Source organism: Hypanus sabinus, chromosome 30, assembly GCF_030144855.1.
Source record: "Hypanus sabinus isolate sHypSab1 chromosome 30, sHypSab1.hap1, whole genome shotgun sequence".
NCBI lineage: Eukaryota > Metazoa > Chordata > Chondrichthyes > Myliobatiformes > Dasyatidae > Hypanus > Hypanus sabinus.
Window position 1 is genome coordinate 36,548,583 of NC_082735.1, and position 14,929 is coordinate 36,563,511.

Consider the following 14,929-nt stretch of genomic DNA (forward strand, 5'->3'; position numbering starts at 1 on the left):
ACTTACACACTGTCCATCACACAAAGGCACAGCCTGTCCCAGAGTACCACGGGGGGAGGAACCAGCTCTTTACATCCACTTCCATCCACCACAGGGGCACCATGGTAGTGCAGCAGTCAGCCAGCACTATTACAGCTCAGGGCATTGGAGTTCAGTTCAATTTCGAAGCCATCTGTGAGGAATTTGTATGTTCTCACCACGAACACATGGGTTTCTTCCCACAGTCCAAAGACGTACTGGTTAGTAGATTAATAGGTCATTGTAAATTGTCCTTATGATGGGTCAGCAGTTAAATTAGTGGTTGCTGGGAGGTACGACTCATTGGGCTGGAAGGGCCAGTTCAACACTGTCATTCTAGATTCAGAAAAGAAATGTGGGCTGATGTAAGTTTAAATTTTGACCCTGGTCTTATCAGTCTAAATTGGAATTAGTCATTGACAAGCACACAATCAACTACATTCATCATTCACTGGGCTACTCTACTCTTCTGTAAACATTGCATCTCGATTCTTTTAGAGTTGCTTGTTAATTAAGCAGTTTTAAGTTGTTAATTAGATTAGCTGTTTTCCTCTGAACTCTTTCCAGAAACTCAACATCACCCATTCGACCATAAGGGATAAGGGCCACTAATTAGGCCATTTGGCCTTTGAGTCTGCAGCTGCATTCCATCATAGCTGATTCATGATCCCTCTCAACCCCATTCGCCTGCCTTCTCCCCAGAACCTTTGATGACCTTACCTCTCAAGAGCCTGTCAACCTCTGCCTCCTAGGGAGAAATCTCAAGCTACCAACAGTGCTCTAACCGAGACCTGACCAAGATAAGGCAAGATTCCAGTTGGACACACAAAGACTGTAGAGGCTGGAATCTGGAGCAACAAGGAATTTGCTGGGGGAGCTCAATGGAGCAGAATCTGTAGTCTGAATGGCCTAATTATTATCCTTTATCTTGTGGTCCATATCTTATGTCTTACAGGCTTAGCAGCATTTGTGGTAGGAAGGGAATTGTCGACACTTTGGGTCAAAACTCTGCATCGGCACTAAGGCATTGATGATTCTTGTCCAGCTGCTAGATCTGCTGAATTCCTCCAGCAGGTTGTTCAAGTTTAATTATCATTCAACCATACGTGAGTATCCATGAACACAGCCAAACGAAACAACGTTCCTCCGGCGCCAAGGTGCAAAACACAGTACCAACAGTCATTCGCAGCATAAGGTGCGTATATCAGATAGCTGGAAAATACAGTCACACAATGAATATAATATAGCCCAAGTTCTTGAGTTTCATGTCCTGTGGATTGATGGTGCATGGTTTTTTCCAGCAAGAGCATACCTGCAGCAGTCTGATCATTGTGCGCTAGTGTAGCTATAGATGAAGACAATTCAGTTGTCTTCCACTAAGCTAACACTAGGGGGCAGCACCACTGGGAGGAGCCATGCCCATCCCAGAATGAACAGCACCAGGCCCGCCACTCTCCCACACCGCCTGCAGCATCTCTCCCTTGAGCAGCTGCAGATGGCAGCCTGGGGCATGAGTGCCTAGTCCACATTACAACTGAGGGCACACTATTTCCCCCTTGTCAGTTTCACCAATGAACCAGTGAACTGGGCTTGCAAAATTCTACACTGATTGGGAATCTAATGGTCCCAAACGGCTTTGTGCAGCAGCCACTAGAGAAGACAAGAATCAAACGAAGAAGTCCTCTCTTTTTCTAATTAATCAGCGTTGATCCCAGGCAGTTCAGCATTCACCTAAGTAGAACTCATACTTGAGAGCAGAGGAATAAAATTGGTTTTAGAGATAGAGAAAGGAGAAATTACTCAACAGGTCAGGTCACATTTGTGGAGAGTGAAAAACAGAGTTAATGTTTCTGGTTAAATACCTTTCATTAGATCCTGTGTGATTCTAGTTGCCCCTCTTGAATATTGAAAGGCCTAAATAGAGTGGATGTGAAGAGGATGTTTCCTTTGTGGGGGTGTTTGGGACTAGAGGACGCAGCCTCAGAATAGAAGAACGTCCTTTTGGAACTGAGGTGAGGAAGATTTCTTTAGCCAGAGGGTGGTGAATCTGTGGAATTCTTCGCCACAGGAAACTGTGGAAGCCAAGACACTGGGTATATTTAAAACAGAAGTTGATAGGCTCTTGATTAGTCAGCGTGTCAAAGGTTATGAGGAGAAGGCAGGAGAATAGGATTGAGTGGGTTAATAAATCAGCCATGATGGAATGGCAGGGTAGACTCAATGGCCCACTGACCTAATTCTGCTCCTCTGTCTTATGGTCTTCACGGGAAGGATGTGAAAGCTTTAGAAAAGATGCAGAAAACGCTTACCAGGATGCTGTCTGTTCCTACACTGACCCCATGTAAGGCCTAGATCTCACTTTAAACAAAGCCCTGCAGGCCTTCTGTCAACCATCTCACTAATAAACCGGTGAACCTGATTTGCGGTATTCTATGTTACCAACGTCCAACAGGATCTTGCAATCACACCGAAAACGTTCAAGACTATCACTCACTGCACACCACACCAACGTCTCTGATGCCTTTTTGTAGCAGGCAGCAACTCGAAGTCCTGAGGAAGAAGATCCATTTCCCCTCATAGATGCTGCTTGTCCCTCTAAGTTTTTCCAGCTCCTGTGTGTGTTCAAAATGCAATGAATTGGTTTTATGCTCCAGAATGTGAAAGGGAAGTCAAATTGAAATGGGAAGCCACCAAGAGTTCTTGCCTTTCCCTTGCTGTGTTTTCCTCATGCACTTTGGACTCAACAGCTCGATGTTTCTCTTCCAGCAGTTGCTCAGGATTAAGAATAACTTTCAAGCTTGTACTTATTTGCCAGCTTGTACGCCTTCCCCCCTCCCCCCCACCACCATATTTCTTATTATGGCTTCTTCCCTCTTCCTTTACAGTCCCAATAAAGGGTATTGTCCCAATACATCGACTGTTTACACCACTGTGTAGGTGCTGCCTCCAGCATTTTGAGTACATTGCTCCGTACTTCTAGCATCTGCAGAATCTCTTGTGAGTACCTCTGACTTTTCTTATTTTTTAAAAAATATATACCTCACAGGCCATCCCATGGGAATGGACAAGTTCTGTTCTTGTGGATGTTCATAAGTATATTTTTTATAAGAAACAGAGAATACAGAGAACTCACTTGATGTAGTAATCATATATCACAATATTGTAATGAATGGCATCAAAGGCAAATAAGATTAATCATAAAGAGCGACTACTGAAAGTGAGAGATAGATGAAACTGGTCCTGTCTTTCAGAAGAACAAATGTATGTGTGTACGTTGGCCTTTGAAATTAAATAATATTCTACTGCCCTCTCAGTGCACATGTACAAATCTATGCAGCGAGTTAAACAGCTTCTCAAAAACTACCCAAGACAGAAGCTTTCTTCAAGGTTGTTAAGAGATCTTAGTTGTGAAAAGATATTGCTGATAAGCGTGGATGGAGACGGGTGCCTTTCCACCACATGTTGCAGATGTAATCCCTTGAGGCCTTGAGCACTTCTATCACCAATGGTAATTGGTGATGAGCCCTACCAATGTCATATCATTAGCAAACTTGACAATGTGACTACTCGGGTTTCTGGCCGTGTAGTCGTGTGTGAGCGGTGTATCGAAGTGGCTTTCTGCCTGAAGGCAGCTGTGGAAAGTTGGCATGCTTGCTTGGTGAGGATCTTTGATGATAGATATTACCTTCATGAGGTTGAGCCTCCTGACGGCAGGGAGGGAGGGGCCTGTGATGTACTGGGTCGAATGCACTTCTCTCTGCAGCTTCCTACCTTCCTGCTCTTTCAAACTGCCTCACCTGCCCCTGATGCAATCAGTCTGGATATTTTCAACAGTGTACCTGCAAAAGTTTGTTAGATCTTGATCTACGATCATGAGACCATAAAACATAGGAACAGAATTCGACTGACTGGCCCATTGAGACTGTTCTGCCAATCATCATGGCTGACTTATTTTCCCTCTCAACCCCGTTCTCCCGCCTTTACTCCATTACCTTTGATGCCCTTATTAATCAAGGACCAATCAACCTCCACTTCAAATACACCCTCTGACTTGGCCTTGACAGCATCTGTGGCAATGTATTCCAGAAATTCTCTGCCCTCTGACTAAAAAAAACACTCTCCCATTACTGGAAACATCCTCTCCACATCCACTCAAACTAGGCCTTTCAACATATGGCACTTTTCAATTAGGTCCCCCCCTCCAACCTTTAACCTCCCAGGGTTTGTCCATAAGTTGAGAGGTCTTAACCTGTGGAAGGCCTGTATTTGAAAAACATGTTCAGGGAACACAATACATTCTGGACTTGTGCCATTAAACCAACATAAAGCACCAATATCACTGATGTTTGGTTGTCAAACAATCCACCCACAAAGTTCTTGAGAGGCTGTTACACAGGAGTCACTTCAGAACAAATAAAGATGATGATAGGACTGCACATGGCACCTGTGGCGTTCCACAGTACCAGGGCACTTTAAGAGGAGGATGCAGAGACACTGCCCCTTTAATTGCTGGCTGAAGTGTTCTCCATGTACCTCCACTGTTCTCCACAGCACCTGAGCAAACCGGCTACGTTTTGCCTTTGACTCTAACCAGGTGCTTAGGCATGACCATATTTGCTTGCTTTTGTGTTTTTGTTCTCCTTTCCCACAGTGCTTGCTGACTTAAAACAAGCCCTCAGCGATACACAACTTCCCAATGAATGCCCTTTAATACTATGACCAAGTACACCTGTGCAAACCCATACCCAGCTAACGCCCAGTGCAAAATGCCAAATTCAACTACCTTATCATTAATTGCACCACCTCCTTGCAACATGATACCAGCTCAATATATTTGATCAAAGGCTTCAGATAATAAATTGGCCTTTCCATTGACAGTCTGAACCCAAGCCTTTGTTTACCCATCCAGGTGGATGTCAGGGGTTCTGATACACGAACGGAAGAAGATCTGGTGGTTCTCCTGATATCTTATGCACCTTTCTCTTGGCCACTAAAAGATGGATTATTCAAAAGAAGATACACAAAATGCCGGAGAGCCTCAGCAGTTCAGGTAGCATCTATGAAGTGAATAAGCAGTCGACGTTGCAGGCCAAGACCCTTCTTCAAGGACCTGAAACATCGGCTGTTTACTCATTTCCATAGATGCTCTCTCTCACTGAGGGCAATGAGAATTTTTATTCAGCATCTGGACATGCCATCTTTAATTAGCAACAAAGTTAACTTAGGACTACACATGAATTAGAATATGATGCAGCCCACAATGTAGTTACGTTTGTACAACCATATTACAAAACAAACAGAAGTATCTACCTTAAATACAATATACAAACAACATGTACACAGTTAAACATCCCCATTATCAAAGAAATGGAATGTTACACGGTGTGTGGTGGGAAAGGCACCATGAAACCAAGTCGAGTGCATCAGCTCAGTTTAGGATCGATTAAGAGAGTATTCTGGGGAAGACCAAATAACTGATAGTGTATTTCAGAAACGATAGGACAAGGTTACACACACCAATCCCCATAGAGGGATGAGACGTGGACAGAGTGAGCAATTTCAAGTTCCTGGATGTCAACGTCTCTGAGGATCTAAGCTGGGCCTAAAGTATGGATGCAGCTACAAAGAAGGCAAGACAGCAGCTACATTTCATCAGGAGAATGAGGAGATTTATCACCAAAGACACTCACCGATTTCTAAAGATGCACTGGGAGAGCATTCTAACTGGCAGCATTACCATCTGATACGGGGGGAGCTACTGCACAGGATCGAAATAAGCAGCAGACAGTAATAAACATAGTCAGCTCCATCATGGGTAATAGCCTTCGTAGTATCCAGGACACTTTCAGGGAGTGATGCCTCAAAAATGCAGCATCCATTATTAAGGATCCTATCAGCCAGAATATGCCCTCTTTTCACTGCTACCATCAGGAAAGAGGTACAGGAGTCTGAAGGCACACAGTCAGCGATTCAGGAACAGCTTCTTACCATCTGCCATTCGATTTCTGAATGGACATTGAACCCATGAACACCACCTCACTACATTTTTTATAATTTTTATTTTTGCACTATTAATTTACCTATTTTATATATACTGTAACTCACAGCTCATAGTTTTTTCATTCTGTATTGCATTGTACTGCAGCTGCAAAGACAACAATTTCACGACATATGCTGGTGATGTTAAACCTGATTCCATACGCTCAACACAATGACAGCTGGATGACCAGGCAATGTGTGTGTCTGTAAGTGCACATTGACTGAGTGCCATCATCACAAACACAGAGGAGGCCCCAGCCTAGCAACAATGCTTCTAGTACTGTTCTGGACAAATCCAAGCTTAAGTAATATGTAATCTGTGTAGACCTTGACACCAAATCCATAGGCACTTTAGTTGGTTAATCATTTTGCACAGTCCTGGATTTGACAGCAGAGTCAAATCCCAGTGTCACACCTGGGATTCTAGGATGATTGTCTGACAAGCAAGAAGAAAAATTTTCTTGCTTTTCACTTTCTGTCCCAAAGATATTGAAAAGGGCAAAGAAAGAACTGTGTCAACAGCATCGAGGGTAAAAGAGCCATGTAGAAAACACTCACAAGTCAGGCAGCGCTTGCAGGCTAACCATTCGATGCAAACACCACGTTCCGATGTTTCATTGCACCTGTGCAACTAAAACTAATCTTTAGACCTTTATCTTTAAAAGATGGTCAACATTTCAGGCTGAGGCACTTCATCAGGGCTTTGGCCTGAAACGTCAGCTGTTCATTTCACTCCGTAGACACTGTCGGACTTGTGTTTCTCTAGCAGTCGGTGCATGCTGCTCAAGACTTTTTGTGTCTCTATTGAAGATTAATTATCACTTGCAATTGACTGTGGAAAAGAATTGTATCCATGAGGTTAAACAATGAGTGGATTATGAGGGGAAAGGTTGCTTGAGGTGAGAGGCCACCTCTCAGCATACAACCAATTAGAAGTGACAAAACATTCCTCTTCACGGTCAGTTTGTTCTATGTATAAAATAAGAATTTGTTTCTATATGGGTCTTCTTATAGGATCATGCCTTGGGATTGAGGATGCCTTGTTCTACTTCAGTTTTGGAAGTTCTGAAGAGATTGATAAGATTAATTTAATTTCTGCGAAGGTAGAACATGAAGTGCTTCAGTGATCATGTGGACAGTGATCAGTGTGCTCCGACCATCACTTACACTGAGCTTCCACGTCCTCCTGACAAATTGTTGAGAGGTTCTCAATGCCATCCAGGGAGTTGCTTCTCCGTTTTTGTCAGGAATGGACCAAGGATTCCCACAAGGCAGAGAGACGATGTGGTAAAATGGTGAACAATCCAGCCACAGAGTGTTGATGTCATGGGTGCCACTGGCAAAATCCATCCCTTACACTGATAGTCAGGATTAGAGAATAGAAAGACCAAATCAACATTTTAGAATGAGTCACTGACCAGGAAAGACCAGTAGACTTAAATGATGGTAAAGCTAAAACAAAGCCTAATTTATTTACTTATTTATCTATTTGTCTATTCATTTATCCATCTATTTATCCATTTATTTATTTGTTTGCTTGTTTGTTTATTTATATTTATCAGTTTATTTATCCATTCATCCATCCTTTTATTTATTTATTTATCTATCTATTTATTTATGTGTTTGTTTGTTTGTTTGTTTAGAAATACAGTGCAGAATAGGCCCTTTTGGCCCCTCAACCCACACTGCTCAGCAACCCCTGACAACCCTGATTTAAACCTAATCTAATCACGGGACAACTTACAAGGACAAATTAAGTTTTCCAGTACATTTTTGGACTCTGGGAGGAAACTCAAGGATCTGAAGAAAACCCACTTATTCCACAGACAGGACAAACAGAGACTCCTTACAGAGAGGATGCCAGAATTGAACTCTGAACTCCAATGCCCTGAGCTGTAATAGCATGGCACAAAGCACAACACTACGGTGGTGCCCAGTGGCACACCTGGCAAGCCGGTCTTGTCATCATAAGGTGATAGTGAGTACAACTGAAAGTAAGTCCTAGTGAACCATCAAGCCTATTCCACAGTTTGGTCAAGTCAGTAATCAGGTCTAGTTAATAATCAGACTCACATTACCATCAGAGACACACGAGATGCTGGAGGAAACCAGGCAGCATCTATGGACAGTTGACGTTTCGAGTTGAGACCTTTTATCTGGACAGAGGAGATCAGAATGGCTGAGGTGGGATCTGGAGATTGTGAGGAGTGGGTGGCTACAACGTTGGTGCCACCTCATGGTGGGCAGATCTGCCAGCTGCCATTCAGCGGAGTAGATGTGCTGACATGTGCGGTACCAGTAGTGGGGAAACCTACAAATACAAAGCTGGGAGCATTATGGGCTCTGAGCTCCAAGGTCCCTGGACTAAAATTGTAGGGTGAGCTGGGACGTTGGCTAATGAACCAACTATTTACTATTGGGAAATCAGAACCACCGATGAACTTCGGAAGAAGTTTCACATGGGAATAGAGATACAGTGAGCTCCCACAATAAGACCTACTCAACATCTGCTTACAATCAATGGGATGCACTGTCTTAGCTGAACTTAGAACATAGAAATCTACAGCACATTACAGGCCATTCGGCCCACAATGTTGTGTGTGACCATGTAACGTACTCTAGAAACTGCCTAGAATTACCCTAGTGCATAGCCCCCCATTTTTCTAAGCTCCATGTACCTATCCAAGAGGCTCTGAAAAGACCCTACTTCTATCCTGAATCAGACTGACTTCAGTGAATTCCATCATTGAATCAAAATGCATAGAACACTCAACAGGGCAGGTAGCATCAGTGAAGAGAGAAGCCGAGTCAATGTTTTGTGTCAATAATTTTTCAGCAGAACTCAGGGGAAAGGTTACTAACCTGCAAAATATGCCCTGCTTCTTGCCACCTGGCCTGCTAAGTGCTTCTCAAATTTTTCTCTGCCCATGATTCAGATTTCCAGCAAATCCTGTTTCTCTGCTTTCACCCATGTTGAACAACCTGACCATGCTTCACAATCAATGTTTGGATATTTTCTGTGTTAGCGAGGTTTAAAACCACGCTAAGAGAGGAAGGAAGTTAGCCTTGAAACCTCTCGGCATCAGTGAAGAAGGGAATGGGTTAGGAGCGGAACATGTTTGTCAAAAACTCCTCTCCCTTTCATAGCTGAATCACCAACTTTGGGGTGAGTGCTTCATTTACCCAGACTCCCACGCACCCCCCCATTTGCAGGATTGGTGGGGTTACTTTCCCTTGGGAGCACTGTGCAGATGTACTGACTGAGACAAGATGGTGGAACTAGTACCCTTTTTGCCAGGCCTCACTTCCAAGTTCAATTTCAACTTCAAGTGTGTTGTCATTCAACCATACTCATGTAGACAGCTAAACAAAACAGCATTCTACTGTGGAAACAAAGTGCAAATCACAGTATATACAGTCGCACACAGCACATGTAGTTAAGATAACACTGTCATGGTCCCTTCTGGCAATCGCCCACCTGGCTATTTACCTCAGGAATTGGGCCTCAATCACCTCCTTTAGTTCCCAATCATTCCCAGGTTCCACTAACTACACACACCTGCTTTCCATCAGTAAATGCAGGATAAAACCCTGTGACCACAGCAAGGAGTTGCCAGTTCGTTGGTTGACTCTGGTGTGAATAACCTCGTTCCATGGTTCTTAGGACTACCAGTTCTAAGTCTAGCATTGCTCCTGGATACCAACTCCACGCTTGCTACATTAATAACACCTCCTGACTCTGCCTCTGTGCCCGTGTTCTGCACTTGGGTGTGTCCACCGCCATGCTTGTATAACAAACATGTACAGTTATAAAATGATGTTAACACAATGCCCTGAGTGGTCCTGTCGGAAGAGCGATGGTGCATGGGATGCTCTCCTCGAGCCACACAGCAGTCCCTCATCTCGCACTGGTTCATCCAGCCTGTCTTCCAGGGAGTGAATGCTGGAGAAGAGACAAGACGGGAGAGCTGGCCTACCAGGGCCAGCCGTCACCACCAACCTTGTTCTCTCCCACATCGTCTCTGGTGCCCCCTCCCCTGGGTGGCTGTAACAGGCGATGCCACAGCACAAGGGCTTAGTCTGCACATCAACCGAGGACAAAGGCCATCAGTCTCACCTATGACCCAGACTCAGTACTTTGCATTGCCAATGTCCAACAGGGTCTTGTGATCACTAGCAAAATGTTTCGGATAAACCTTTACACACTTGATGGACCAGAGAGGCCACTGCAACCAAGCACACAATCATCTTACCGGAAGTACAGAACTGCACAGAAGTCTCAGGCACACTAGATTTTTAACGTGGCTTCAAATGGTACTGTCTTCAGAGCCCTGACCTCAAAATCACCAAGGCTGTCTGGGATTACCTGGAGAGACAGAAGCAAAGCGAAACAGCCAAAGTCTGTAGAACTGTGGCAAGTCTCCAAGATGCTTGGAACAACCGCCCAGCTGATTTTCTTATAAGACTGCACGACAATATACCTAAGAGAATTAATGCAGTTTTAAAGGTGGAGGGTGGTCACACCAAATATTGATCTGATTTAGATTCTTACTGTTTACTGCACTTTATAGTAATTTTTCTGATATTTAGAAACTTCTCATTTCATTATTTTTGAAACCATCTTCACTTTACAGAATTTTTTTACACGTGCCTAAGACTTTTGCACAGCACTGTAACTGTTGGAGTTTCAGTTACAGGAACAGCTACTATTGCTTTTCTACCTCATGGTTTTAACATTGTAAAGCATTCTCCCAGTCACCAAAGTGAAACGTCATCAGATAAAACCTCACTTGAAGCCACTTATTGCAATATCATTTCAGCTGACGAAACATTGAATCAGAGACAGGTATAAAGGCGGAACGATGGAGGGGTGGAGAGATATAAGAAAAATCTGGAGTTTATGTCGGTCCATGGCCTCCTCTACTGCCATGATGAGGCCACTTTCAGGTTGGAAGAGCAACACCTCAACTCCATTTGGGTAGCCTGACAGCATGAACATCGATCTCCCCAATTTCTGGTAATTTTCCCCTCACCCCTTTCTCTCTTATTCCCTGTTCCGGCTCTCCTCTTAACCCTTCTTCTCTCCTCACCTCCTCATCACCTCTGTTTGGCGCCCCCCCCCCATCTTTCACTTTCTCGCATGGTCCATCCTCCTCTCCTGTCAGATTCCTTCTTCTTCAGTTCTTTACCTTTTCCACCTATCACCTCTCAACTTCTCAACTTATTACCCAGCTTCTTTCCCTTTCACCTGATTTCCCCCATCACCCACCAGGCTTGTACTCCCCTACCTCCCACTTTCTTATTCTGGCTTCTTCTCTGGTCTTTCCCACCACTCCTGATGAAGGTTGAAACATTAACTGTTTATTCACCTCCATAGATGCTGCCTGCCTTTTGAGTTCTTGCAGCACTTTGTCAGTGTTGCTCGGTGGTCTGTGGTGGGGTGATTCAGCACCCCAGAGTCTTGACACTTGTGTAGCTGGGGAAGATTAGAGATAAGCATGGGGTCATGGAAGGATGTGAAGACAAAGATGAGGACTTTGAACTGAACGATGATCAGATCAGAAGTTGATGCAGGGAGGATTGAACATCTGTGGAGAGTTTAGACTGAGGTGGTGTAATTTTGGATGAGCAGCAAATTTCGCCAACGGAGTGGAATTCAACAGATGTTGAAATTCAGAATGTTTGACCGAAGCAGCCCCACGGGTTCTATCTTGTGTTTAATGACATCCTGTCCCACCCACAGTAATTCGCAGCCCTTTCCAGCCAGGTGTTGTATATAAAAATGTTGTTTTGCACAGCGGAAAGAGGCCAGTGGGCAGGGAGCACAGTCAGCTCACAGTAAACTGATTGCTAAGTGTCATTAATGATTGACCGTTCTTTTGTAATAACAACTACCGTGGTAAGAATCTTGGATTTGTTTATTCCTGATACTGACATGATTGAGGTTGCTCGGCATGTCAGCGTGCCTTGTTAGTAGCACTCCCAGCATTGGCTCTTGAAAGTCATGGCTCCAAATGTTTAGTACACGTTCTCAGCTAAGCGTTGGGGGAGACATCAGTGGCCGCAGATCACACAAAATGCTGGAAGAATGGAGCAGGTCAGCCGGTCAGCCAGTATCTGTAGAAGTGAATAAGCACGACACTATACATCTCAGGGCGTCAGAGTTCAGAGTTCAATTCCGTCATCCTCTGTAAGCAAGTTTGTATTCTGGGTGTCCTCCGGGCACTTTAGTTTCTTCCCACACACCAAAGACGTACCAGTTGGTAGGATAATAGGTCATTGAAAACTGTCTTGTGATTAGGATAGGGTTAAATCAGCGGGTTGCTGGGTGGCGCAGCAGGGCAGCTTGGAATGCCCTGCTCCGTGCTGTATCTCGAAATAAACAGTCAGAGCTTCCGGCCTAGACCCTTCATTGGAACTGGAAAGGAAGAGGGAAGATGCCCAAATAAGGTGAGGGGGAGGGGAAGCAGGACAAGGTGATAGGTGAAGCCAGATGGGCGGTAGGGAGGGGGATGAAGGAAGAGGCTGGGAGGAAGTAGGTGGAAGGAATCTGATAGGAGAGGAGAGTGGACCATGGGAGAAAGGGAGGGTAGAGAGGCACCCAGGGGCGGTGATGTGCAGGTGAGGAGAAGAGGTAAGAGGCCCGAATGGGAAATCGAAGAAGAGAAAAGAGGACTGAAGATGCTTTTCCATTGCAGCCATTTGCAACAGGTTTCTACATTAGTCCCTTCTTCCTCACCAACATCCCTCCACTTCCTGCTCTTTGCTTCTTCCTCACCAACATCCCTCCACTTCCTGCTCTTTGCTTCTTCCTCACCAACATCCCTCCACTTTCTGCTCTCCAACGAGAGCGCTCTCTCTCGTTTTTGGGGTTAGGGTTAGCAAATTGTGAGCATGCTATGTTGGCACTGGAAGTGTGGTGACACTGGTCATCCAGCCAGCGCAGTTTTGATGTGACACAAACGACCCATCTAACTGTTCGTGGCAATGCACGTGTGATAAATAAAGCTAACTATTTATCTTTATGCATCGCCATCTACCCCTCCCTCTCCCTGGCAGTTTCTCCTGCAGACTCATGTGTGCCCCCTCTCTCTCACCACCATCCAGCATCTTAAACAGCCATTCCGGCTGGGACAGAAATTCATGTGTGCCTCTTCAAACCTAGTCTATTGCATTTGGTTCTCTCAATGTAGCAAATTCTACATCAGCAAGATCAAGCTTAGACTTCTAAGAAAGATGTCAACAAAGAGAGAGAGTACAGAAAAGATTTACTAGAATGTTACCTGGGTTTCAGCACCTAAGTTACAGAGGAAGGTTGAACAAGTTAGGTCTTTATTCTTTGGAGCGTAGAAGGTTGAGGGGGGACGATAGAGGTATTTAAAATTATGAGGGGGATAGATAGAGTTGATGTGGATAGGCTTTTTCCATTGAGAGTAGAGGAGATTCAAACAAGAGGACATGAGTTGAGAGTTAGGGGGCAAAAATTTAAGGGTAACACGAGGGGGAACTTCTTTACTCGGAGAGTGGTAGCTGTGTGGAATGAGCTTCCAGTAGAAGTGGTAGAGGCAGGTTCAGTATTGTCATTTAAAGTAAAATTGGATAGGTATATGGACAGGAAAGGAATGGAGGGTTATGGGCTGAGTGCGGGCCAGTGGGACTAGGTGAGAATAAGCGTTCGGCATGGACTAGAAGGGCCGAGATGGCCTGTTTCCGTGCTGTAATTGTAATATGGTTATATATGGTTAAAAGAAAACAAAATAATAATAAATAAACAATAAGTATTGAGAATCCTTGAAAGTGAGTCCATAGGTTGTGGGAACAATTCAATGATGGGGCAAGTGAACAATTCCCTATCTCTTGGATCATTGCCACATGTTGCCTCAACTGGGAGGTACTGTGAAGCAGAATCAAGTTTAATATATTATGAGTTGTGCAATCTACGGTTTTGTTGCAGCAGTACGATGCAGTACATAAAAGATACTTTAAATTACAATAATAAATGTATACATTTATATATTTTTATTTCTATAATAGGTATTATATATTTATAGTAATAATTAAATGAATAGGTAGTGCAAAAATGCTGAGGTGAGTTGCTTCATTGTCCATTCAGAAATCTGCTGGCAGAGGGGAAGAAGCTGTTGCTAAGATACTGAGTGTGTGCCTTCAGGTTCCTCAACCTCCTCGCTGATGGTAGTATTAAGAAGACAGCATATCTTGAGTGATGTGGGCCCTCGTAGTGGTCTACCTTGGTTTCCTCTCTCTTTGCCAGGAGTTTCGTTAATTATGTTATATCTTGCACCCATTGTATTAGAAAATTGGATTTGCTGTTAGACCTGTGGACATTCATTTAACTCTATAATTGGGACCTAGTCCGTTACTTAATGAAATCTTCCTGTTGTCACCATTCTCTTATCAAAATGTAGTTTTACCAGTACTGTCATCAACGGAGAATGCAAAAGCTGTACCAAATTCATGCTCAAGCAGGTCAGCTATGACCGGTCTCCTGTTGCACCACAGATTTTAATCACTTGCCCGTTATGTCAGGCACCAACTCTGTGTGATCTCTCAGTTTACTCCTACGGACAGTGATGGAATGTTCATCTCGGATGTGCACCCAAGTCAGCTAATTGGAACTGCTCGTCACTGGTGACAGTCAAAGTAACACTTAACTTGTTTGCAAAGTTCAATATTGAGGCCTCAATAAATTGGGAGCAAGAGTAGGACTGAAAGATCATGTACTGTCTTGTGTATATCTTTATGTAATTCAAACTAGTGTCTGTAACAGATACTGAAACCCGTGATATTAGTGTTTATTGTTCTGAGACAGAGTAGTAAGGTACTGTTCGAAGTGTCTCCTAGTGAATGATCT

At 44.0% G+C, this 14,929-nt stretch overlaps 1 long non-coding RNA gene across 9 annotated transcripts in view; it reads left to right on the plus strand.

Moving 5' to 3' along the window:
- LOC132383571 (uncharacterized) overlaps positions 1–14,929 on the plus strand; it is a 175,690-nt gene that overhangs the window by 94,694 nt on the left and 66,067 nt on the right. For all 9 annotated transcript variants that reach the window (XR_009508721.1, XR_009508726.1, XR_009508723.1 and 6 more), the window contains exon 3: positions 974–1,213. This is a non-coding gene — a long non-coding RNA (uncharacterized LOC132383571). The remainder of the gene's footprint in view (positions 1–973; positions 1,214–14,929) is intronic.